Below are 24417 nucleotides of genomic sequence, written 5' to 3'. Positions count from 1 at the left end.
ACATTCTGAAATTAATAAATAGGTCATATTACTTTATTTTTTTGCTTGTGGTTTTCTCAGAGAAAACAAAAAAAACATTTCATCAGTGGAAATAATCAAGTTACATTCGGGGTAAAACGTAAAGTGCAAAAACCAAACGTCTACATTTCCACATTTGCAAAGCACCTCCTATTCATGACATGCTTCCTATCCAATGAGAAATGTGAAAACTCCCTACTCTATTTCTATTGAAAGCTTGGTAATACTCCCAGATATATTGGTGCCCAGAAAATCACCACTTCTTCTAAAGCAGGATTTAAAACGAGTTCATGCTCCATACAGCGATAAAATAAATAACATTGGAATATATATATATATATACATTGTATATATATATATATATATATATAAAAAAAATATATATATATATATATAAAAACACATACGGAAATAATTTAACAGGACGCATATCTATTAATATATCCAATGCAGCAGGAAGTCTTTATATGTTGTTGGTTATGGACCTGGGTTGAGGGAGGTATATGGGAAACCAAAAGGCTCTTGGGACTTGGCAAAGAGGACCAAATGCGATATGTGCTTGTAATTTAGAATATAGCCTTCTTGGGGTTAATATAGACAAATATTTTTAAGACTGGCTTGTGAGGCATTTGATGGAAATTCAATTTGTCATCTCCAGCTTGACAGTGTTGCCATCAAGTCACCAAAAATACAGTAGTGTGTGCTGTTTGAGATTATGGGAGGCAGCTTTCACACTAAACTAAAATGGTACCTAAATTACATAATATTCTCATGAACATGTCTGTATCCAAGTGTGTTTGCTGGACACTGTGTGTCTTCAATGCTTCTCTGGAACAAAAGTCATCAGTATTTATGACTGCACAAGAGGAGGAATGGGCTGCCGTGAGGGGTCTGGCCCAATGCTGAAATACGTTTAATATATTTTTTAATTTAATAAAAAAATGGAGGGCTCATGAATCTAAAGTAATTAGGGAACACGTCCAATAAAAAAATATGTTTTTTTAATTAAAGCATTCATTTACGGCAATACCAATGGAGGGATATACAAACTCGTAAAACTTTCGCCATTTCCACACAATGAGATTTATAAAAAGTTCTTGGACAAGAAGCACTATTATTTACAGTAAAAACTAAAGTGAAATTGAACCCATGGATTTTGTATTGGATATTAGTAAGTGGAGGTTGCAGGTCTCTACCAGGGAGTTCCAGGAGGTGCACAAGTTCAAACTCTATTTTCCCTGGTAGTGCCAAACCACATTCATTTTCTTTGATGTGAGACCCGGCACCCATGGACTGCAGGCACCATAACTACTTCCATCAGTTGAAGTGGTTATTGTGCCTTCAGTTTCCCGTTAAATAATGTAACATATCTTTACATCTAAATATACTGTGTATATAATATTATACAAGTCTCTGCTTCATAAAACATTACAACTAGATGATGTATATGATGTGCAACCATGTAAGATGCATTTGGACTACAGAACTGAATGGAATGAATAATCAAAGATTATAACACACACTGCCAGAACTCATAGGATTAAAATGGATCATGCTCAAAGCCTCTCTCCTTTTTTGAATACATGACTGAGCTAGAAGTATAACATTTTTCAGCATGAAGAATGTGGGCTGAGTTTACCATGAATGATGTTCAAACTGACCATGTAGGCCTCGAAAGCTTCCTCTGGGAACTGAGTAAGTGAACTTTCCTAATAGTGTAATTTATCAAATCTAAATGAAGAGATACCTCTTCCAGCTATGGATACCTCTAGTTCGTTTGCTTAGTGAAGCAGTTAAAGAGGGACTAAGAGCGGACACGTCTCTTTACACAGAAGTATAAACACTGGCATCATTTTACCTGCTCGTGTCATAATAAAGGATCAGTGAAAGGACCTTAAAATTAATGGCTTTAAACAAATATTTTACATACCAGTCCATAGTAGTTGCATTATTGCACAGGGAAAAAAGAATCACTGAATCAGCTGGAAACACAATTCACATGGAAGCCGTTTTGAGAAAGAAATTGTTTTGTGCTCCGATTAAAAATATTGCTTATACTGAGATTTTCCATGTCACATTACATAGTTATAACCAGATTTAGAACATATCGCAAAATTCACTGATCAAGAGAAAAGATTGGTTTGTGTTTTTTTGTGGTATAAAATGTATTAAGGATTAGTTGTTATTTTCTGTACAATGTAATATCATTAATATATATATATATATATATATATATATATATATTTCAGTATTTTTTGCACTGTCTTCATAGGTCTCTGAAAGATTGGCAACAAATTAATTTGTATGGCTCCAATCTCACTACAAATCCCACAATAAACAAATCCTACTGCAAATACCACGATCAACTAATCTCACCGCAAACACCACGATCAACTAATCTCACCGCAAACACCACGGTCAACTAATCTCACCGCAAACACCACAATCAACTAATCTCACCGCAAACACCACAATCAACTAATCTCACCGCAAACACCACAATCAACTAATCTCACCGCAAACACCACAATCAACTAATCTCACCGCAAACACCACAATCAACTAATCTCACCGCAAACACCACAATAAACTAATCCCATAGCAAACACCACAATAAACTAATCTCACCGCAAACACCACAATAAACTAATCTCATCGCAAACACCACAATAAACTAATCTTGCTGCAAACACCACAATAAACTAATCTCGCTGCAAACATCCCAATAAACTAATCTTGCTCCAAACATCCCAATAAACTAATCTCGCTGCAAACATCCCAATAAACGAATCTCGCTGCAAACATCCCAATAAACGAATCTCGCTGCAAACATCCCAATAAACGAATCTCGCCGGAAACACCCCAATAAACTAATCTTACTGCAAACACCACAATAAACAAATCCCACAGCAAACACCCCAATAAACTAATCTCACTGCAAACACCACAATAAACAAATCCCACAGCAAACACCACAATAAACTAATCTCATTGCAAACACCCCAATAAACTAATCCCATTGCAAACACCCCAATACACTAATCTCACCGCAAACACCACAATCAACTAATCTCACCGCAAACACCACAATCAACTAATCTCACCGCAAACACCACAATCAACTAATCTCACCGCAAACACCACAATGAACTAATCCCATAGCAAACACCACAATCAACTAATCTCACCGCAAACACCACAATCAACTAATCTCACCGCAAACACCACAATAAACTAATCCCATAGCAAACACCACAATAAACTAATCTCACCGCAAACACCACAATAAACTAATCTCACCGCAAACACCACAATAAACTAATCTTGCTGCAAACACCACAATAAACTAATCTCGCTGCAAACATCCCAATAAACTAATCTCGCTGCAAACATCTCAATAAACGAATCTCGCCGGAAACACCCCAATAAACTAATCTTACTGCAAACACCACAATAAACAAATCCCACAGCAAACACCACAATAAACTAATCTCACTGCAAACACCACAATAAACAAATCCCACAGCAAACACCACAATAAACTAATCTCATTGCAAACACCCCAATAAACTAATCCCATTGCAAACACCCCAATACACTAATCCCATTGCAAACACCACAATAAACTAATCCCATTGCAAACACCACAATAAACTAATCCCATTGCAAACACCACAATAAACTAATCCCATTGCAAACACCACAATAAACTAATCTCACTGCAAACACCACAATAAACTAATCTCACTGCAAACACCACAATAAACTAATCTCGCGGCAAACACCACAATAAACTAATCCCATTGCAAACACCACGATCAACTAATCTCACTGCAAATACCAGAATAAACGAATCCCATGGCAAACACAAAATTAACTAATCTCACCGCAAACACCACAATAAACTAATCTCACTGGAGAGGATTTAGGCATTCTGATCCTAGTTAACAAACCCCTGCAAACAGCTGCTTATAACTGCAACGGTGTTGAGAAAGTGTTTTTGCTGTAGTGTTTTGGGTATGAGTGTATCACATAGCTTTACAACAATAAAATGTTCACTGTGAATCGCATAGCACTACAGCAATGACATTGACACATTAAGGTGTTGTTTATGAGCTCCTGTGATACTAGCATGTTAGAGGTGTGTTTTGCTGAACTAAAACGCAGTCATTCTTAACATGTTAATGAATGTTATTTTTTTTTTAACGTCATCTTATCATGAATTAATCTTCCAGTGCTCCTGCAGAGATCAGCCATTAAAACACCAGATATAAACACAGTCACATTTTAATGCCATTCTATCAAATTACAGCTTTTTTAATTTGACTTTATAAATTGGAGATTTTTTCAATAGAATTGAGATGGAAGTCATGTAGCGATTTAAAGGAACACTCCAGACCCCTAAAGCTGAAGTGCTTTATGCGTAAATCATGGGCATCCAACCTTTTGGCTTCCCACAAGTGAGCAGAATTGTCTTAGGCTGCACATAAAATATATAATATCAATTTACCGTATATCCTCGAGTATAAGTCGACCCGAATATAAGTCGAGACCCCTAATTTTACCCCCCAAAAATGGGAAAACTTATTGGCTCGAGTATAAGACTAGGGTGGGAAATGCAGCAGCTACTGGTAAATTTCTAAATAAAATTATATCCCAAAATAATTATATTAATTAAATATTTATTTACAGTGTGTGTATATAATGAATGCAGTGTGTGTGTGTATGAATGCAGTGTGTGTGTGTGTGTGTGTGTATGAGTGCAGTGTGTGTGTATGAATGCAGTATATGTATGCGTGCAGTGTGTGTGTGTATGAATGCAGTGTGTGTATGAGTACAGTGTGTGTGTATGAGTGCAGTGTGTGTGTATGAGTGCAGTGTGTGTGTATGAGTGCAGTGTGTGTGTATGAGTGCAGAGTGTGTTTGTGTATGTGATGCAGAGCCTTGGTGGGGGGTGGGCATTTTTATTATTATTTTTTTAAAATTGTTATTTTAATATAAATGTCTTTTGTTATATTATTAATATATATATATATATATATATAAATATTATTATTTTATTTTATTATTATTTAAATTTTTATTCGTCCCCTCTCCCTGCTTGTTAGCTGGCCAGGGAGGGGGGCTCTCATTCCCTGGTGGTCCAGTGGATGGGCTGTGTAGGAGGGGGGCTGGCAGGAAGCTGTTACTTACCTTTCCAGCACTCTTGTCAGCTCCCTTCTCTCTCCTTCGGTTCGTGCTGCTCCCTTCTCCTCCAGTGTAAGTCTCGCGGCCGCGCGGAGCGTTGCCACAGCTCTGACCCCGCGGCTCTCGCAAGATTTACAGTGGAGGAGAAGGGAGCTGCACGGACCGGAGGAGAGAGAAGGGAGCTGACAGGAGCTGCAGGAAAGGTAAGTAACAGCTTCCTGCCAGCCCCCAACAGGACCACCGGGCACAAGCCCGGCGGTCCTGGTCTGTATTATGGCAATGTAAGTTGCCATAATACAGACGATTGACTCGAGTATAAGTCGAGTTGGAGTTTTTCAGCACAAAAAATGTGCTGAAAAACTCGACTTATACTCAAGTATATACGGTATATAATAAAACTTCAAAAGCCATTTTCTTAACTTTGACATTTAATTTATTTAGTAGATAACTCCCTTATTTGTTATCCTTATGTGATTATGTGAGATTGCCATTTTGAAGGATCCCAAATTATGGATTTGTCTACTAAACACACACATACAATCACAGACTTACCGTATTTTTCGCTCCATAAGACGCACTTTTTTTCCCCTCAAAAGTGAGGGGAAATGTCTGTGCGTCTTATGGAGCGAATGTGAAGCTTTACTTACTTGTCTTGAAGCGTGGGACGGCTTCACAGCGGCACCGCGGTGCTGGAACTTCAATTTCAGGTTCCGGTTTCCGGCGGGACTGAAAGGAAGTGCGCACTCAGTGTGCACACTTCCTTTCAGTCCCGCTGGAAACCGGAACCTGAAATTGAAGTTCCAGTACCGCAGTGCGCGCTGTGAAGCCGGCCCACGCTACAAGACAAGTAAGTAATTGGGGGAGACTATGGGACAAGGGGAGGTGACCCTATGGGACAAGGGGAAAGGGGCACTTTGGGGCACTATGAGGGGAGGGGGCACTATGGGACGAGGGGAGGGGACACTATGGGACAACGGGAGGGGAGGGGGACACTATGGGACAAGGGGAGGGGAGGGGACACTATGGGAGGGAAAGTGCACTATGGGACAAGGGGAGGGGGGGAGAACACTATGGGAAAGGGGGGAGAACACTATAGGAAAGGGGGAAGAACACTATGGGATGAGGGGAGGGGGGAACACTATGGTATGAGAACACTATTGGACAAGGGGAGGAGGGGGTTAAAGAACACTATGGGACAGGGGAGGAGGGGTTGAAATCACTATGGGACAGATGAAGGGGGGGTTAAAAATCACTATGGGACAGGGGAGGAGGGGTTGAAATCACTATGGCACAGAGGAAGGGGGGGTTAAAAATCACTATGGGACAGGGGAGGGGGGTTTAAAGATCACTATGGGCCAGGGGAGGGTGGTTAAAGGACCACTATAGTGCCAGGAAAACATACTCGTTTTCCTGGCACTATAGTGCGCTGAGGGTGCCCCCACCCTCAGGGACCCCCTCCCGCCGGGCTCTGGGATGAGGAAAGGGTTAAAACTTACCTTTATTCCAGCGCCGGGCGGGGAGCTCTCCTCCTCCGATCCTCCCTTTTGGCTGAATGCGCACTCGCGGCAAGAGCTGCGCGCGCATTCAGCCGGTCTCATAGGAAAGCATTTACAATGCTTTCCTATGGACGCTTGCGTGCTCTCACTGTGATTTTCACAGTGAGAATCACGCAAGCGCCTCTAGCGACTGTCAGTGAGACAGCCACGAGAGGATTTGGAGGCTGGATTAACCCTATTATAAACATAGCAGTTTCTCTGAAACTGCTATGTTTATAAAAAAAAAAAGGGTTCATCCTAGAGGGACCTGGCACCCAGACCACTTCATTAAGCTGAAGTGGTCTGGGTGCCTAGAGTGGTCCTTTAAAGATCATCATGAAACAGGAGAGGGGAGTGGGTGGTAAGGAACACTATGGGACAGGGGAGAAAAAAAGAATATCCTGGACAAACTTTCCCATAGTAAGAAACACTATGGGGCCGTTTGTTCAGAATATTTTTTTTCTGTGTTTCCTCCTCTAAAAACTAGGTGCGTCTTATGGTGTGGTGCGTCTTATGGAGCGAAAAATACGGTATACACACACATTTACAGACCTATACACAAACACAATCACAGACACACACTCACAGATCTATACAGACAACCACAGACATACACACAATCACAGACCTATACACATACAATCACAGACACATACATAAACACAATCACAGACACACATACACACAATCACAGACATACACAAACACAATCACAAACTCACAAATGCACACATACAATTGCAGACCTTTGCACACAATCACAGATATACACACACAATCACAGACCCACACATACAATCACAGATACACATAACTACAGGCATACACACACAATTAGTAACTAAGTGGTCCATCCAGCCTCCCTACCTTGCTCTTGGAGGGCTGGAGTGGATCCTCTCCCTGGTGGCCAGTGGTTGCTGCTGTAATGGGATCACTATGCTCTTCCTACACAGGTCCCTCGTGTGCCCAGTAGGGATGCCGATGCCAGGATTGCCGCCTTGCCGCCTGTCAGCTGAGACGACAACTCAGCCCCATTAAAAGTGGTTCAGGGCTGTGGGTTGGACATGCCTGATGCAAAGAGAGTGTCTTATTTTGTAATTGTATAAAATAAATGTGCAAATTTCAATAGAAACGTGCACCTTTATATATTAACCTTGTTACATCCCCTGGTAGACAACTGGTCCTGTTACTTCCTGGTTTGGTTAGCTCAGTGGAGCTAAACTCAAGAACCAGCAATTGCCCAGAGAAAAGACTTCTCATTGAGCTGCATTGGGAAATCTGTAATTGTACTGACACAGAAAGTATGGGCTTGGTTTGAAGGATAGGGCTTGCAACGGCAGCAGACAAGAGATATGCAGCTTTTGGAAGTTATTTTAAGATATACCCCAATGGAAAAATTTATAATTCAATGCATTTATATTTTCATTGGCGCTATAACTAGTAAACAGTAATTTGTTGTTTTTATCATTGGGGGTATAACTAATAAACAGTATTTTTTATTGTTTTGGTTTTTGTATTTAGACAGTGGAGTGTTCCTTTAATTCTTATGGTCAACTTCCCAGAAACACAAAGAGGCCACATAGAGGATCCCATTGAGTCCTGCATTAGTTGCAAACAGATTTCTCTTGTTTGTTACATTCTACTGTTTGCTAAAAAATCTATCCAACAAATGAACCATTTTAGGAAATTTCAGATTTTAAGATATTTAACAGATTTCTTTAGTCAGAAAAAGTTATCAATGATTATGTTTTCATAGCAGCTTAATATGTTTGTCCTATGTCATTTGAAACTATTTGGCTTTGCATGTTTCATAAAATAATATAGTTTTGTTTCATATTAATTTTGTGGTAAAACTGATATAGAGAGGAAGTTTGCTTACACTTACAAATGCCACATAAATCTTGCAATGGTTAATTATTACAATTTGTTTTCTTAGCAAAAATATAACAGTGAGGATATTGTTTATAAAATGTTCGCAGAATAATTTCACGGTTTGGCATATTTTCAGTTCTGATGGATAAAAATGACCAGTGAAATTCTTACATGAGTCCAATTTGGATTCTCCAGGGAAGGAAGTGGCCATTATTTATTTAAGAAATGACATTTAAGGAATAACAAATCCTTGCAATGGGAAGAGATTTAAGGGGTCTGCTTCCCATTTTGTGGTTAAAGTTAAACTATACTAAGATGTTAAAGGAATCATGTCATTCGTATGTGTCACTTCTTGAAGCTTTTTTACCACCAGGGCTGGCTAAAGAGCTCTTGGTAAAATGAATGAATAAGTAGTAATCATTTGAATGTCAGCATATTATTGGGAACAGGTTGTTTAATGTACTATTTAATTAAGATACTATTCCGGATTCTGATTGTAATTATAACTAACAATCTCTTCACGTTATAAACATATATAAGTGAACATATATTGGTTAAAGGGTCACCAAAACAACTTTAGCTTAATGAAGCAGTTTTCGTGTATAGAACATGACCCTGTAGCCTCACTGTTCAATTCTCTGCCATTTAGGAGTTAAAGGGACACTATAGTCACCTGAACAACTTCAGCTGAATGAGGTTGTTGAGGTGAGAACTATAGCTCCTTGCAGCCTTTCTCATGTAAACATCTGAGAAAATACAGTGTTTACATTGAAAGCAAGCAGTCTGCTGAGTCTGACAAGGAGGCAGATCAGGGGCAGAGCCAGCATGATTCAAACACAGCTCTGGCCAATCAGCATCTCCTCAAAGAGATGAATTGAATCAATGAATCGCTATGAGGAAAGTGTAGTGTCTGCATGCAGTGGGAGGAGATACTGAATCACAGGATGCTCGTGCACAGCAGATCTGAGTGGATGGAGGCATACTCCAGTTGCAGTCACTCAGAGTGAACCAGATGGACTTCTGAGTTGATGGAGGCATAGTATGCCTCCATCCACTCAGATCTGCTGTGCACGAGCATCCTGTGATTCAGTATCTCCTCCCACTGCATGCAGACACTACACTTTCCTCCAGTTGCAGTCACTCAGAGTGAACCAGATGGACTTCTGAGTTGATGGAGGCATAGTATGCCTCCATCCACTCAGATCTGCTGTGCACGAGCATCCTGTGATTCAGTATCTCCTCCCACTGCATGCAGACACTACACTTTCCTCATAGCGATTCATTGATTCAATTCATCTCTTTGAGGAGATGCTGATTGGCCAGAGCTGTGTTTGAATCATGCTGGCTCTGCCCCTGATCTGCCTCCTTGTCAGACTCAGCCAATCCTATGGGAAAGCACTGTGATTGGATCAGGCTATCACATGTCAGCAGACTGCTTGTTTTTCCTGAGTCTAACAGCATGCAGATTTACAGCTTCTGGCTTGAATACAGTAAGATTTTTACTATATTTATGGAGGCACGAGGGGCCCAGGGGGCCTAGATGGTCGTGTTAACACTATAGGGTCAGGAATACATGTAGTTGCACTGGTGACTATAGTGTCCCTTTAAATCACTTTGTTTATGAACCCTAGTAATACCTCCCTGCATGTGACTTGTACAGCCTTCCTAAACACTTCCTGTAAAGAGTCATCTAAAGTTTATCCTTTCTTTATTGCAAGTTCTGTTTAATTTAGATTTTCTTATCCCCTGCTTTGTTAATAGCTTGCTAGACCCCGCAAGAGCCTCCTGTATGTGATTAAAGTTCAATTTACAGAGCAAGAGATACAATTGTTTAAAGTAAATTATATCTGATTGAAAGTGAAACCAATTTTATTTTCATGCAGGCTGTGTCAGTCACAGCCAGGGGAGGTGTGGCAAGGGCTGCATAAACCGAAACAAAGTGATTTAACTGCTAAATGACAGTGAATTGAGCAGTAAAACTTGAGAGGCATGATCTATACACTAAAACTGCTTCATAAAGCTAAAGTTGTTTAGGTGACTATAGTGTTGCTTTTTTTTTTTTAACAGGATTAATTAATGTGCCATCAGTTTTGCAGTACTAAAATAGTTTCACGTTCCTTTCAGTAGTGCTTCGCATTTTACTAGTGAATACCAGACAGCAGATATGAAATGAGAGTTTGCATGGAAAAATTAATTTTAGTGGGAACAGAGAAAGAAACCATAAGTATATCAGTCATTCAAGTCATTTTAAGGGACATAAGGCACACTGATATGGATTAGTGGGACCTTTATTGTATGGAGGCAATATGGGAAATGGAATAGGGTACTAATGTGACAGAAGGTGCTTATATTCTGAGCAAAAAAATGGCCAATTGTCCATGTAAAATGGAAACTATGTGGTGGGAGAGATAGGAACAGGATGGAAAAAGGTTACTTATTCGGGAGTAGGAAATAAATACTAGAATCGGTAATAGAAGCAGTACAGGAAATACAGGGAGGTAGTTAAGAGGAAAGAAGGGAACAACATTTAAAAAAAGCAAACAAAAAGGGCTTGGGACATTTTTTCTGTTGCTTGATTTTGCAACTTAGCTCACTTTTTGTGGGGGGCATTCTGTTTGTAAGTTTTATTTCATATACACACACTCAAACCTTCTCACAGAAGCGCTCACATATTTCTACATGAACTGAAACACTCTCATAGTCACAGTGGTGTTTATTCACCTAATTGATGTGAACAGACAATTAAAACTGCTAAATTGACATAAACATTGTTGATGTGCCACTCTAATTTTGCTTGTGTCACAGCTTAGATATTTTAGTGTTAGTTTTTCAAATCTGGTTTAATTTCACCTCACTTTGGTGTTTAGTAATACATCTGATAATGAACCTTTATTTGTAGTAGTCTAGTGCAGTGGTTCCCAACCCAGTGATTTTTTCTTCTTCTAAAAAACACAGTGAACACAACTGGGTAATCCCTAAATCCTGGACTCTTAGAGGGTACTTAAGGACTGGGTTAGGAACCCAAGAACTTTGCAGTGTTCCAGGATAGTAAAGATTATATGTTCTATTCTAGCTACAGAACTATATAATAACTAATAATTAATAAATAATCAGGAATAGATCAAAACCTAATAATTTAAGTGTATGTAGAGGACCACAGTGGCCAATCAGACTTAAAATTCTGAGCAGATGAGAAGCGGCAAGTTATTTTAAATAATAAACAGAGAAACTTTGAGGGCGTAAATTTTGAAGGAATAGTTATTAGCATCTTCCAAGAATAATATTGCCATATACTACATAGGATAACCCGGAGGGCACAACATGCTCAGAATATTACTAACTTAATATAAAAATATTTCCCACTTGTTCAAATTATATTGGGAAAGTCAATGTAGAAAGAGTGTATTATTCCTTAATAATGTAATACAGGATTTGTTTTTCTTTAATAAATTGCTGAAATACTCCATCAGGTTCAAAAGAACATTATTTACCCTCTGTGAAGTTGCTGTAGAGCCTAAAGAAACCGCAATATCCCATCATAATATAGAAATAGATCTATGCACGCAAATTATGGAGCATGAAAATTATATCCAAATTGCACTAAGTACTTCTCAAAGAATAATGTTATCTCAAGAAGAAGGAGTTGGTTCAATAAACACAAGCTAATCTTAGAACAATTTAAGGCAATTGAAATTAAGTCAAACATTGGAGTAAACTTCTAGTAAAAGCTAAAATGCACCATTCCTGTTTTAATACATTAAAATAATTATAATAATATAGCACAAGCTAGGAAGTGATTGCTCATATAAATTACTTAAGATTCTATTGTCAATTCAGTTTGTGGCCCATTTGCCTTTAAATACTGAGAAAGGGAACAGCTGGAATCACTTTGCTAAATGGGGGTATGCTAGGTGCACGTTACACATGGGCATAGCAGCAGAGCTTTACAGAATTCACTTAAAAGACAACAAAAAGGTCACTTTTAATTTCTAATAAGATGCAAAAGAACTGAAAAGGTTTACTGAAAGACTAAAGCTACTTCAAATTAATTTCTAAATCCATGTAACCTGCTTCTAAGTTCACAGACACTCAGCTCACTAATAGAAATCCCAGTTTTACAATCCCTTAGCTGGTGGGGTTTCTGATAATATTGTTTATTATGTAAATAAGTCAAGATCCCACTCAGATCTAATTTGTGATTTAGCTTATTTATGCAATCACAGAGAGAGATTACCTTAACCAGTTGCATAGACTGATACTACCTATACTTCAAGTCTGACATAACCCTAACACACAAATCTAGATTGAAGACAAGTTAAGAAGACATACACGTCCATGGAGTGGCCAAGCAAACACAGAGAATATAAGTCAGAACGTCTGCAAGCAGACAAAGAAGAAATGTAAAGAAGAAACGTAAACTAGACATGAAACAAGTTAGGTATACTGTGATGCCATGTAGATCAGACACAAAACACTATAGATGCTGTTCCAAGGCCTGCTTGGCATGTTCAGCAGCTTCATTGGTTTGTGGGTGAGATGAAAAATACAAAGTAATTCCTATTTCAGCACAAAATCACCTCCAGAACTTAGAAACAAATTGAGAAAATACATACTATTATGAGAATAACCATATTACCCTGAGATGGAGATAAATACACTATAAAATCTACGGATAGATTAGTCAATTTCATAGTGGTTATAGGCAATGGCTGTAACAAATACTAATACACAAAAATAAGTCCTGGGCTCAGACCCTCACTACTCCCGGGTGGCAGCAATGACCATATTACACATCAACCCCAATACATACAATAAAAACCAAATAAAAATTTACTTGTGCACTATTCCAAATCCACATGGAACTAAAAACCTATATTTAAATATGCATAGGGATTTGGAATAGTGAGCAAGTAAGTTTTTGTTTCTTAAATGGCAGTATCAAGCCACAAAGGGAAAATACTTTGCTTGAGAAGACTTCACTTGTGCGCATATGGTACATGCTAACATGTAATCTTTGACTTTTCTACTGAAAGAGGGCCACTGCAAATTATGGGACATCAGATGCACGGTCTTGTTAATACCTGCATGGCTGTTTGGTGCTATGCAAATATTCAATACCTGTTGTTTTGGTGCTATGCAAATAGTCAAGAACATTGCTTCATTTCTCGATAGGGAAAAAAACGTTGCCCATGGGTTAAGTTTTGATGTGCCTGTGATGGTGCCCTTAGAATATTCTCCAAATGTTTGCTAGATATAATGGTACTATTCAGAGCCACAATTATGTGGGACATCATTCATTCCATTAGAGTTCAAATTGTCAGAAGGAAATAAGCATGGATGTTTCTACTACCAGGTCTAGGTTTAGTTGTAATGACACAATATAGGAGACCAACAAGCTTGTCTGGAATTGTCTTTTTGGATCACTTATATAAGACAGGTTTTTGTGGTCTGCCACATGTATAGCAGAACCCTCAAGAAGATGTCACCATTCTTTTAAAGCTAGCATGATTGAAAACAACTCTATAATCTATGTTCTAATTCTTCTCTGCGTGGGTGAACTTTTTAGAGCAGAAGCCACAGGAATGAAGAGGAGTCTCTGGAGAAGATCTTTGTAAGAGCCGAGATCCTACACCTACTTTGGATGCATCTACTTCTAAAATAAAAGGCTTAAAATGATTTGGATGGGCAAGCACTGAAGCAGATGAAAATGCTTGCTTTAACCCCTTAAAGAGAAACTCCAGTGTCAGGAAAACGATCCGTTTTCCTGGCACTGGAGGGTCCCTCTCCCTCCCACCCCCCAATCCCCAGTTACTGAAGGGGTGAAAACCCTTTCAGTCACTTACCTGAGGCAGCGGCGATGTCCCTCGCCGCTGTCTCCTCCTCTGCGACGCTCCTCCTCTGCATTGCGTCGGCCGGTGGGCGAGACTGATCCCGCCCACCGTCCGAGGAGACCTAATGCGCATGCGCGTTAGCGCTCCCCATAGGAAAGCATTGAAAAATAATTTCAATGCTTTCCTATGGGGAATTGAGCGACGCTGGAGGTCCTCACATAGCGTCGCTAGCACAGGTTTCCTGTGCTATAGAGCAGGAAGTGACCTCTAGTGGCTGTCTAGCAGACAGCCACTAGAGGTGGAGTTAACCCTGCAAGGTAATTATTGCAGTTTATAAAAAACTGCAATAATTACACTTAAAGGGTTGGGAGTAGTGGGAGTTGGCACCCAGACCACTCCAATGGGCAGAAGTGGTCTGGGTGCCTGGAGTGTCCCTTTAAGGACCAAACTTCTGGAATAAAAGGGAATCATGACATGTCACACATGTCATGTGTCCTTAAGGGGTTAAGGAATCAAAAACTTGCTTAGTCTCTCCAGCCAGCATCTAGAATCAATGATTATTTGAGAAAATCCCCAATAAAATAAATATGATAATAATTGGAAAACCCCATAAATTTATAGATCGCCTTTAACCCAAGCAGTAGACGCCAATCAAGTACTGTCTTTAATTAGTTTGGGTCCATCTGGAACCTCTTCCCTCAAGTGACATAGCCTAGGATATGAATATTCCTCTGTCCGAATAAGCACTTTCAGAGTTTGCAAAACAACCTATTCTTGAGAAGTGTTTGAAGAACATTGCATACAATGGAATAGCATGTTTCAAGATCAGGAGAGTATATGAGAATTAGTACTGTTCATGGAATAACTATCCCTTTATTTAGCTTTAAAGTAATTATTTTTGGGGAATAAAGTTTATAAACTGTCGGCACTCAAAGGGGGATCCACATACTCTTTTGAAAATATGGCTCTCACCTTTTATGCGGATCTCACAGGGGACACTCTCCAGTGGAGAAGAACTATGAGGCCCTTTACCACCCTACTCCGAGATCACGACATACGTTACAACTGGCGTCCGCCACGAACCTTACAAACATACCTCATGGTATGAACCATGATATCCAAAGAATTAATTATACATCACACCAGCACGTACTCAAAAATAACTAATCCAGCCCACGACTAGAAGTTAAAAGCAAGATCTATGTTCCTTTAGATAATCAGATCACCTAGAGATACTTGCATTCCATACATATAATATATTTGAAAGAACTGGAGCAAGAAAAATATCAGTTTGTACAGAAATCTGAATTAAAAAGAATTCATAAACAAGTGTGTCATACTGCATAGGTTGTGATGATCTGATAAATCTGATATCAGGGGCTTCCAGTGATCCTCAGTCACAGTTATTCTCTGTACCGAGACCAGTTTCTACATACATTATTATTTATTCTTTGGATCATGAGAAACATTCCTGTCACTACCTGGGAGGACGAGATTTTTTTTGTCTAAAGTCCCCACTGCAGTGAGGGCTAGCCGTTAGCTTTTATTACTGTATGACAATTGTGCCTGTTTATTCCCTCCCTACGTGAGTAGCCAGGAATTATCTAATTATTGATCAGCTTACTTTAATTATATATCTTGAGACCTCTCTAATTGTGCAGTTATATAAACTTTATCTGCACTACCTTTTTTCATTAGGAGGCACAGCATATGTACACTACTGACAGTTACATCTTCTTCTGCACAATCTATATACATTGTGTGGTGCTCAGTTCATTTCAATTTTGCACAACAAATTTTACACGTACAATTAGTATATTACGGTTTTTGTGCAACCATTATTGGGGCATCTGTCTACACTATACATTTGCATATTCGTTTGCTTGTATAGTGTTGGTGCAAAATTATTTTTTGCACAGAATCCCCCATGGAGGATACTGAAAACTTCTGAACAGGTCCTCCTCGTCTACAATATTAGGTGGGGATTTATTCTAGTACCTTGAGGCTTGATTATCTAGCAGACATACTTCCAGTTATAGTTCATTTGGAAGCTGCAACAGTCTCCCTATTTCGATAATTGTTTCATCTCCCTATTTTTTGATACTTGTTGCCAACAGCTTGACATAATTGCCAGTTTTATAGACATCTGCTGAAATATAGCACTTAGGCTTTTCTGCCTCTTTATGAAAGCCCTATATATTTACCCGTCTGTTTCTTTATACCACTTTGTTGTGGATATTCATGTATTGTTTTAATCATACTATTAAAGGTTATATATTAATCCTTGCAGGGCACTCATTCTCTCTCTGTTTTCTTTTCACTACTTTTGTAGTTTTCTCAGGGTTAACCCCTCTACGAGTGCTCTTCCTATGCTTCCAGCTTTTCACTTTTGTTCTGATAAAAGAGGATCAAAGAGGGGCGGAGCCAAGTGGCTGAACAAGACGGACGCTTGCAACCTGAGCTCCGTGAGCGAGACAAAACTAACACAGCATAGCGAACACCACAATTAGTGGAAAATGCTGAAAAAGACCCCAAATTGAACATGGGCAGAAAGGCAAAGAAACAAAAAACAGACAAACCCCGGTCGGGCATGACTATAGGGGAAATGTTCCGACAAGCGCAGGGAGCATGCGAACCCAAGATGGCCGCCGACCTCAGAGAATTTACTGACTCCTCAGAGGACCCGTCCCTAGACGACTTCAGCATGGGACTTCCCCAACCGCTACATCCACGGTCGGTCCCACATACCTCAGCACAGGTGACTGAGGCAACCCTCAAGGCAATGCTGGGGGACCTCCAAAAGACCATACAGGCCGACGTAGCACTTCTTCGCACAGATCTCAAGGGCATGGTGAATCGCCTGAGCAGGGTGGAGACCTCTGCAGAGGCCGTGACCCACTACATAGCGGAGCTCCAAAAAGAAGTGGCCGCACTGAAAAAACAACAAGGCATAACAGAGCAGCGCTTTGCAATACTGGAAGACACGAGACGGCGCAACAATCTCAAGATACGGGGTGTACCAGAAGAAGTGCCGACCGAGGAACTGCCACACTTGCTGAGGAGACTGCTGGGGGCCCTCCTAACACCCAAAAGTGCCAAAAACGTAATACCAGAGGGGATCTTCCGGATGCCCAAACCTCGTAAAGCACCCGCTACAGCAAGCCGAGACCCAGTGGTGAAATTCCGCAGCGGAGCCAACAAAACGGCGGTAATGTCGGCACTCAAAGGGGTATCCACATACTCTTTTGAAATATGGCCCTCACCTTTTATGCGGATCTCACGGGGGACACTCTCCAGTGGAGAAGAACTATGAGGCTCTTTACCACCCTACTCCGAGATCACTACATGCGTTACAGGTGGCGTCCGCCACGAACCTTACAAATACAACAAGGGAACTCAGTTCTTACTGTGCAGAACATGCCGGAAGCAGCAGCACTCCTGCAGACCCTGGGCATACCGGAGGACGCACTCCCTCAAGCTGAAAACAGGCATCAGGCCCCCTTGACCAGCAGATGGGATCCGGCCAACATCACTCCGTTCATACCGCAAGGTACCTGGTTAGATACTTACGCTGCAATCACCACTTGATTACTTAGAAATTACCTGGACGCTCCGAATTATTATCATTTTTATCTTACTTCTAACCCCACATCATCCCTACCGAGAACAGACTGACTCTCAAGAGACCCCAAGTTCATATTTGGACATGACCTCCAGCATCTAGCTAAGTAGCTGGTTGCGACATATTGCTGAGAGGACCCTTACTGCCAGGCGGCGAACCTTGAGATCGGACGTGGGCTGAGTGCCTAGGGTGGCCTGGCCACATGTGTCCTACATCAGATTTGAACCTCACTGGGACGCCTATTGCTCATACTTGCACGGCTGTTTCACCTGCAGATGAGCAAATATTTAATTGTTTTCCTTTTATCGATATTCCTTTTTTTTTTTTCATGTGTCCTATCTCATTTATGCAGTTTAGCACAAAGTGCAATGCCAGAATATGCTTAGCTTGCTGACTCCAATACCCAGCATCTTATTGATCAGGAGAGTGTATTGCCTTAGTCCTTCCATTAGAATTGACATCCCAGTTCTGCTACATGTGATTACCCTCACAACCTGCACCCAATAAGCCTGATCTAAACTTGATAAACGTGTTGCAGGTCAGACTTTACTTATGATAGTTAATTAATTTAAGCTTACAGTTTCAGTTATATTATTTTACCTCGCCTAGTCCACATACCAGTCACGTAAATTACTTTGGTTGGTGGGTATAATTAGTTTCAGCCTACGCAGTGTGCAAGTTACCATGGCACTCGCTACCAAGCACCACACGCACTGATTTTATCGCCCAACTTGCTCCTCAACCGCATATCACATAGAATACACCATAACTACACTAGTAATAGGTCTGAGCCCTGGCTATATAACCACACCGTCTCCCTCCAGATGGTAACTCTGAGGCACCTACCGCATGCACCCGCCTAACCCAAGCCAACACCTTAGTCTAACCTTACCTGGACTACACTTCTTTGTTAAAAATAGGTTGTTATGCTATTGTTCTTCCTCATTAAAATAAAATGTGCACTGTTCCCCATGTCACAGGATTGTTATAACCTATTTGACATTATGTATGTACTAGTCGCTGTGACGGCGCAATCTTGTTTGCCTAACCTATGCACGAATAAAATAAATAATAATAATAAAAAAAAAAAAGAGTTTCAAGAAAAAATATTGCTGGGTGATAATTTTTTAACTATATACATCAGTCATATCAGTACATGAGTTGTCCAACATACAAGTGAAAATATTAACACAACAGCACTGGAAAGCAACACATGGCCCCAAAGCTTAGGAAAACTAGCCCATAGCAAACAACTGCAGAAATAGGCTGACCACTCACTGAACAGAAGTGGCAGCAATACGCGTAGGTGCGGCACAAAACAGACTAGGAAAGTGGATTCCCAAGAAGGCTGCAAATTAGATTGCAAGTGTTATACATTTTAGATTTCCAGAATGTGCTACAAATATGAATTGCAAGAGGTATGGTAAAACATTGACTAGCTTAGTTAAAAGTGTGGACAAACGCAAAATCATAATGAACTGCATCAATTGCATAGTTGGTTTCCAAAGAAGAATGAAATGTGGTTCCCAGAGGGTAAATGAATAACATTTTGAGAATAGTTCACACTATGAATCTTGATAGAACATTGACTTGAACACAGGTACGGGAGCTCGTCACCTATTTTGACCTGGATTGGAATCTCATATAGAAGAAATCGTAAATAAGTGTACAGCATGCCAAGAAAATCAGAGGGCAAATCAAAAAAAGCTGATAGCAAGAACTTCCAGAATGAGTTTCCAATGAATTGTTTTAAATGTACTAATATAGAGACATTCTCCAGTGTTGAATTTCTAGCAATTCATTTTGAATAGCTTAGCTATCGACTCTGCAGGTTAATAAATACATCAAACCGTGACATAGGATTTGTTAGGGAATGATGGTTCCCCATACAAGTAAATACATAGAATTAAAATACAAGTTTAAGCACAGTGTAGACCACATGATCCAAGTTCAAATGGATTAACTCACAAAAGATGAGAAAATTGCTAAGAAAGTATTAAAAAAAAAAAAAAAAAAAAAAAAAGCAACTCAATCAAGGTGCACATCTCAACATTCTTAAATGTCATACGATTCTAATAGCAGGTATTAAATGGCAAAAACAGCAATATGAGTAGATTGCTTTGCCTAAACCACTACACGGTTTTAAAGTTCAGAATCTACACATGGTACAACAGGGGATGAAATCACTGCAAAGTTACAAATGTTGGGTGTTTTATATAGACATTATATAATTATTATTCATTAGAAATAATAATTGCAGATCTACTGAAATATATGAAGTGTTGCGGACCGTTTTGTACACAAGGGGATAAAACCCAGTTTAGGCGATAATCCCCTTTTCCATAGACCAGCAGCTACTGTAAACACCAATTTCCCGAACTCCAAACTGCACGTATTCACCAACTCTCGAACAGCAGACACACGAACCCTGGAAGCAGCCGAACAGGAAAAGCAATACGAACAGCTTACACTCCTGGCAGTCGGCATACAGTCAAATTCCCCCCCAAGAATGAGACAACACTTCAGCTTCAGGGTTAAGCAGGAACTCTACTGTAATGGCCACACACTGGCTTTTATGCAAGTCCCCATGCAAGGGGACATCCCACAGGGTGGGGCACAGTACAACCAATCATTTACAGGAGAACCGTAAAACACACCCAGCACAAACAGACAATCCCTCCCCTCTGGCCTGGAGATAATTGGGAAGGAATCCAATTATCTCCAAGGACAGAGGCAAACTCCATTACACACATGGCAGACAAAGGACAATAAAAGACATAAAAATACATACTGGTACATTTAGTACATAAAACATATACATTCCACATATCCCCAGATAGCTTAGATCTGAGCACACATTATTACCGAATGGTGCTCAGATCACATACATCCAGTTCAATCGCCATGGAGCCAAAGTCTTTCATACAGTCTTTCAGTATACGGCTGGGCTCCATGGCATAGCGATCTGGGGTAGCATGGCTTTAACAGTCCGCAGAAAGGCACAAATAAACCTATCTGCAGGTAAAATAAACCTTTTTCAAGTCTGGTCCATAGTCTAAAGGAAGCAGGCGAGCAACCAGGCTTCTCCAGTTCATAGTGGCGAGGTTGGTTTTGCCACACTTCTCCCCTTTACCAATAAGACTAACAGGGTACCTGACCTCCTGCCGGTCAGTGCCCTGGTTAGTCCAGCAACCCACCCACAAAACAGAAACAGCAGTACAGCCCACCCACAATAACTGGTTACTACACCTGGGTAGAGGAGAACTTTGTCCATGTCCAGGTGTCTCACCACAGCTGTGTGGGGGACGGGTAGGCTGCCTTGGTGGGTTGCTGAGTGGGCAGAGACCAGTGGTACTCTGCCCTGGTGCCAGTACTATCGCGGAAGTATCCTGGTTGGAGCCTGGTTGTGGGAGGGAGAGACCGACTGTCTCCCCTCTGGATACACCGCTCTGTGGCTGGGGGACAGGACCGACCATCCTTACCCCTTGTGTTGCAAGTGCAGAGACTACGGTCCCCTATGCATCGTTGGGAGGTGCAACATCTCCCCTTGGTGGGCTAGGCTGCCGCTGGAGAGAGGGTATAACAAGCTCCTCTCTCTGAACTGTAAACTGCCGCTGGGGAGAGGGGGTAGCAGGTTCCTCTCCCTGCCACTTTCTCTGCTGGTGGAGAGGGGGCCCAGCTGTCTCCTCTTTCATTATTTTGTCCTGCTGCTGGGGTGCGAGACTGACGGTCTCTGCTCCCTTCAGGACACTCTGCCGCTGGGGAGGAAGGACGACACCTTCAGCCCCCTGGGACACATACTGCCGCTGGAGAGGAAGGACTGCACCTTCAGCTCCCTGGGGTACACACTGCCGCTGGGGAGGAAGGACTGCACCTTCAGCTCCCTGAGGTACACACTGCCACTGGGGAGGAAGGACGGCACCTTCTGCTCCCTGGGGTACACACTGCTGCTGGGGAGGAAGGACGGCACCTTCTGCTCCCTGGGGTACACACTGCCGCTGGGGAGGAAGGACGGCACCTCCTGCTCCCTGGGGGGGACACTGCCGCTGGGGAGGAAGGACGGCACCTTCTGCTCCCTGGGACACACACTGCCGTTGGGGAGGAAGGACGGCACCTTCTGCTCCCTGGGGTATACACTGCCGCTGGGGAGGAAGGACGGCACCTTCTGCTCCCTGGGGTACACACTGTCGCTGGGAAGGAAGGACGGCACCTTCTGCTCCCTGGGACACACACTGCCGCTGGGGAGGAAGGACGGCACCTTCTGCTCCCTGGGACACACACTGCCGCTGGGGAGGAAGGACGACACCTTCAGCTCCCTGGGGTACACACTGCCGCTGGGGAGGACAGACAACACCTTCTGCTCCCTGGGGTACACACTGCCGCTGGGGAGGAAGGACGGCACCTTCAGCTCCCTGGGGTACACACTGCCGCTGGGGAGGAAGGAAGACACGCTTCTCACCCTGCAACTTGCTCGGCCACTGGGGTCTCTCCCAACCTGCCAACTTACGTGCCCACCCTGCTCCGACCTGCAGGTACTCTTCTACCTGTCTACTCATGAGCTGCACGTATTTCTCCGGGGGGTTGGGTCCGAGGAAGATCAGCCGTGATCTCAGCTCTTTATCAAACTCCTCCTGCGTGTAGCCGCTGGAGAGAGGGTATAACAAGCTCCTCTCTCTGAACTGTAAACTGCCGCTGGGGAGAGGGGGTAGCAGGTTCCTCTCCCTGCCACTTTCTCTGCTGGTGGAGAGGGGGCCCAGCTGTCTCCTCTTTCATTATTTTGTCCTGCTGCTGGGGTGCGAGACTGACGGTCTCTGCTCCCTTCAGGACACTCTGCCGCTGGGGAGGAAGGACGACACCTTCAGCCCCCTGGGACACATACTGCCGCTGGAGAGGAAGGACTGCACCTTCAGCTCCCTGGGGTACACACTGCCGCTGGGGAGGAAGGACTGCACCTTCAGCTCCCTGAGGTACACACTGCCACTGGGGAGGAAGGACGGCACCTTCTGCTCCCTGGGGTACACACTGCTGCTGGGGAGGAAGGACGGCACCTTCTGCTCCCTGGGGTACACACTGCCGCTGGGGAGGAAGGACGGCACCTCCTGCTCCCTGGGGGGGACACTGCCGCTGGGGAGGAAGGACGGCACCTTCTGCTCCCTGGGACACACACTGCCGTTGGGGAGGAAGGACGGCACCTTCTGCTCCCTGGGGTATACACTGCCGCTGGGGAGGAAGGACGGCACCTTCTGCTCCCTGGGGTACACACTGTCGCTGGGAAGGAAGGACGGCACCTTCTGCTCCCTGGGACACACACTGCCGCTGGGGAGGAAGGACGGCACCTTCTGCTCCCTGGGACACACACTGCCGCTGGGGAGGAAGGACGACACCTTCAGCTCCCTGGGGTACACACTGCCGCTGGGGAGGACAGACAACACCTTCTGCTCCCTGGGGTACACACTGCCGCTGGGGAGGAAGGACGGCACCTTCAGCTCCCTGGGGTACACACTGCCGCTGGGGAGGAAGGAAGACACGCTTCTCACCCTGCAACTTGCTCGGCCACTGGGGTCTCTCCCAACCTGCCAACTTACGTGCCCACCCTGCTCCGACCTGCAGGTACTCTTCTACCTGTCTACTCATGAGCTGCACGTATTTCTCCGGGGGGTTGGGTCCGAGGAAGATCAGCCGTGATCTCAGCTCTTTATCAAACTCCTCCTGCGTGTAGCTGGGTGCCATGCTTGCTCTGCCGACGTTGGTTCCTTTGTAGATAGGGTCACTGTACGGGTACTAGCGTTGCCCTCAATTTGTAATCCAAGGAATGGTGTTGCCCTGTAGCTGTCCCTCTGGGCTGTGGAAATGATCCCGCCGCTTGCCACCAATTGTTGCGGACCGTTTTGCACACAAGGGGATAAAACCCAGTTTAGGCGATAATCCCCTTTTCCATAGACCAGCAGCTACTGTAAACACCAATTTCCCGAACTCCAAACTGCACGTATTCACCAACTCTCGAACAGCAGACACACGAACCCTGGAAGCAGCCGAACAGGAAAAGCAATACGAACAGCTTACACTCCTGGCAGTCGGCATACAGTCAAATTCCCCCCCAAGAATGAGACAACACTTCAGCTTCAGGGTTAAGCAGGAACTCTACTGTAATGGCCACACACTGGCTTTTATGCAAGTCCCCATGCAAGGGGACATCCCACAGGGTGGGGCACAGTACAACCAATCATTTACAGGAGAACCGTAAAACACACCCAGCACAAACAGACAATCCCTCCCCTCTGGCCTGGAGATAATTGGGAAGGAATCCAATTATCTCCAAGGACAGAGGCAAACTCCATTACACACATGGCAG

The 24417-nt window shown here is 42.6% G+C and overlaps 1 protein-coding gene across 1 annotated transcript in view; it reads right to left on the bottom strand.

The window, feature by feature from the left end:
- The window catches only part of MCPH1 (microcephalin 1), a 440996-nt gene that overhangs the window by 26833 nt on the left and 389746 nt on the right, over positions 1–24417 (bottom strand). The gene's annotated exons all lie outside the window — the stretch shown is intronic.

Source organism: Pelobates fuscus, chromosome 2, assembly GCF_036172605.1.
Source record: "Pelobates fuscus isolate aPelFus1 chromosome 2, aPelFus1.pri, whole genome shotgun sequence".
NCBI classification, from domain to species: domain Eukaryota; kingdom Metazoa; phylum Chordata; class Amphibia; order Anura; family Pelobatidae; genus Pelobates; species Pelobates fuscus.
The sequence above is the reverse complement of the archived record's forward strand: the minus strand, read 5'-3'. Positions and strand labels throughout refer to the sequence as shown.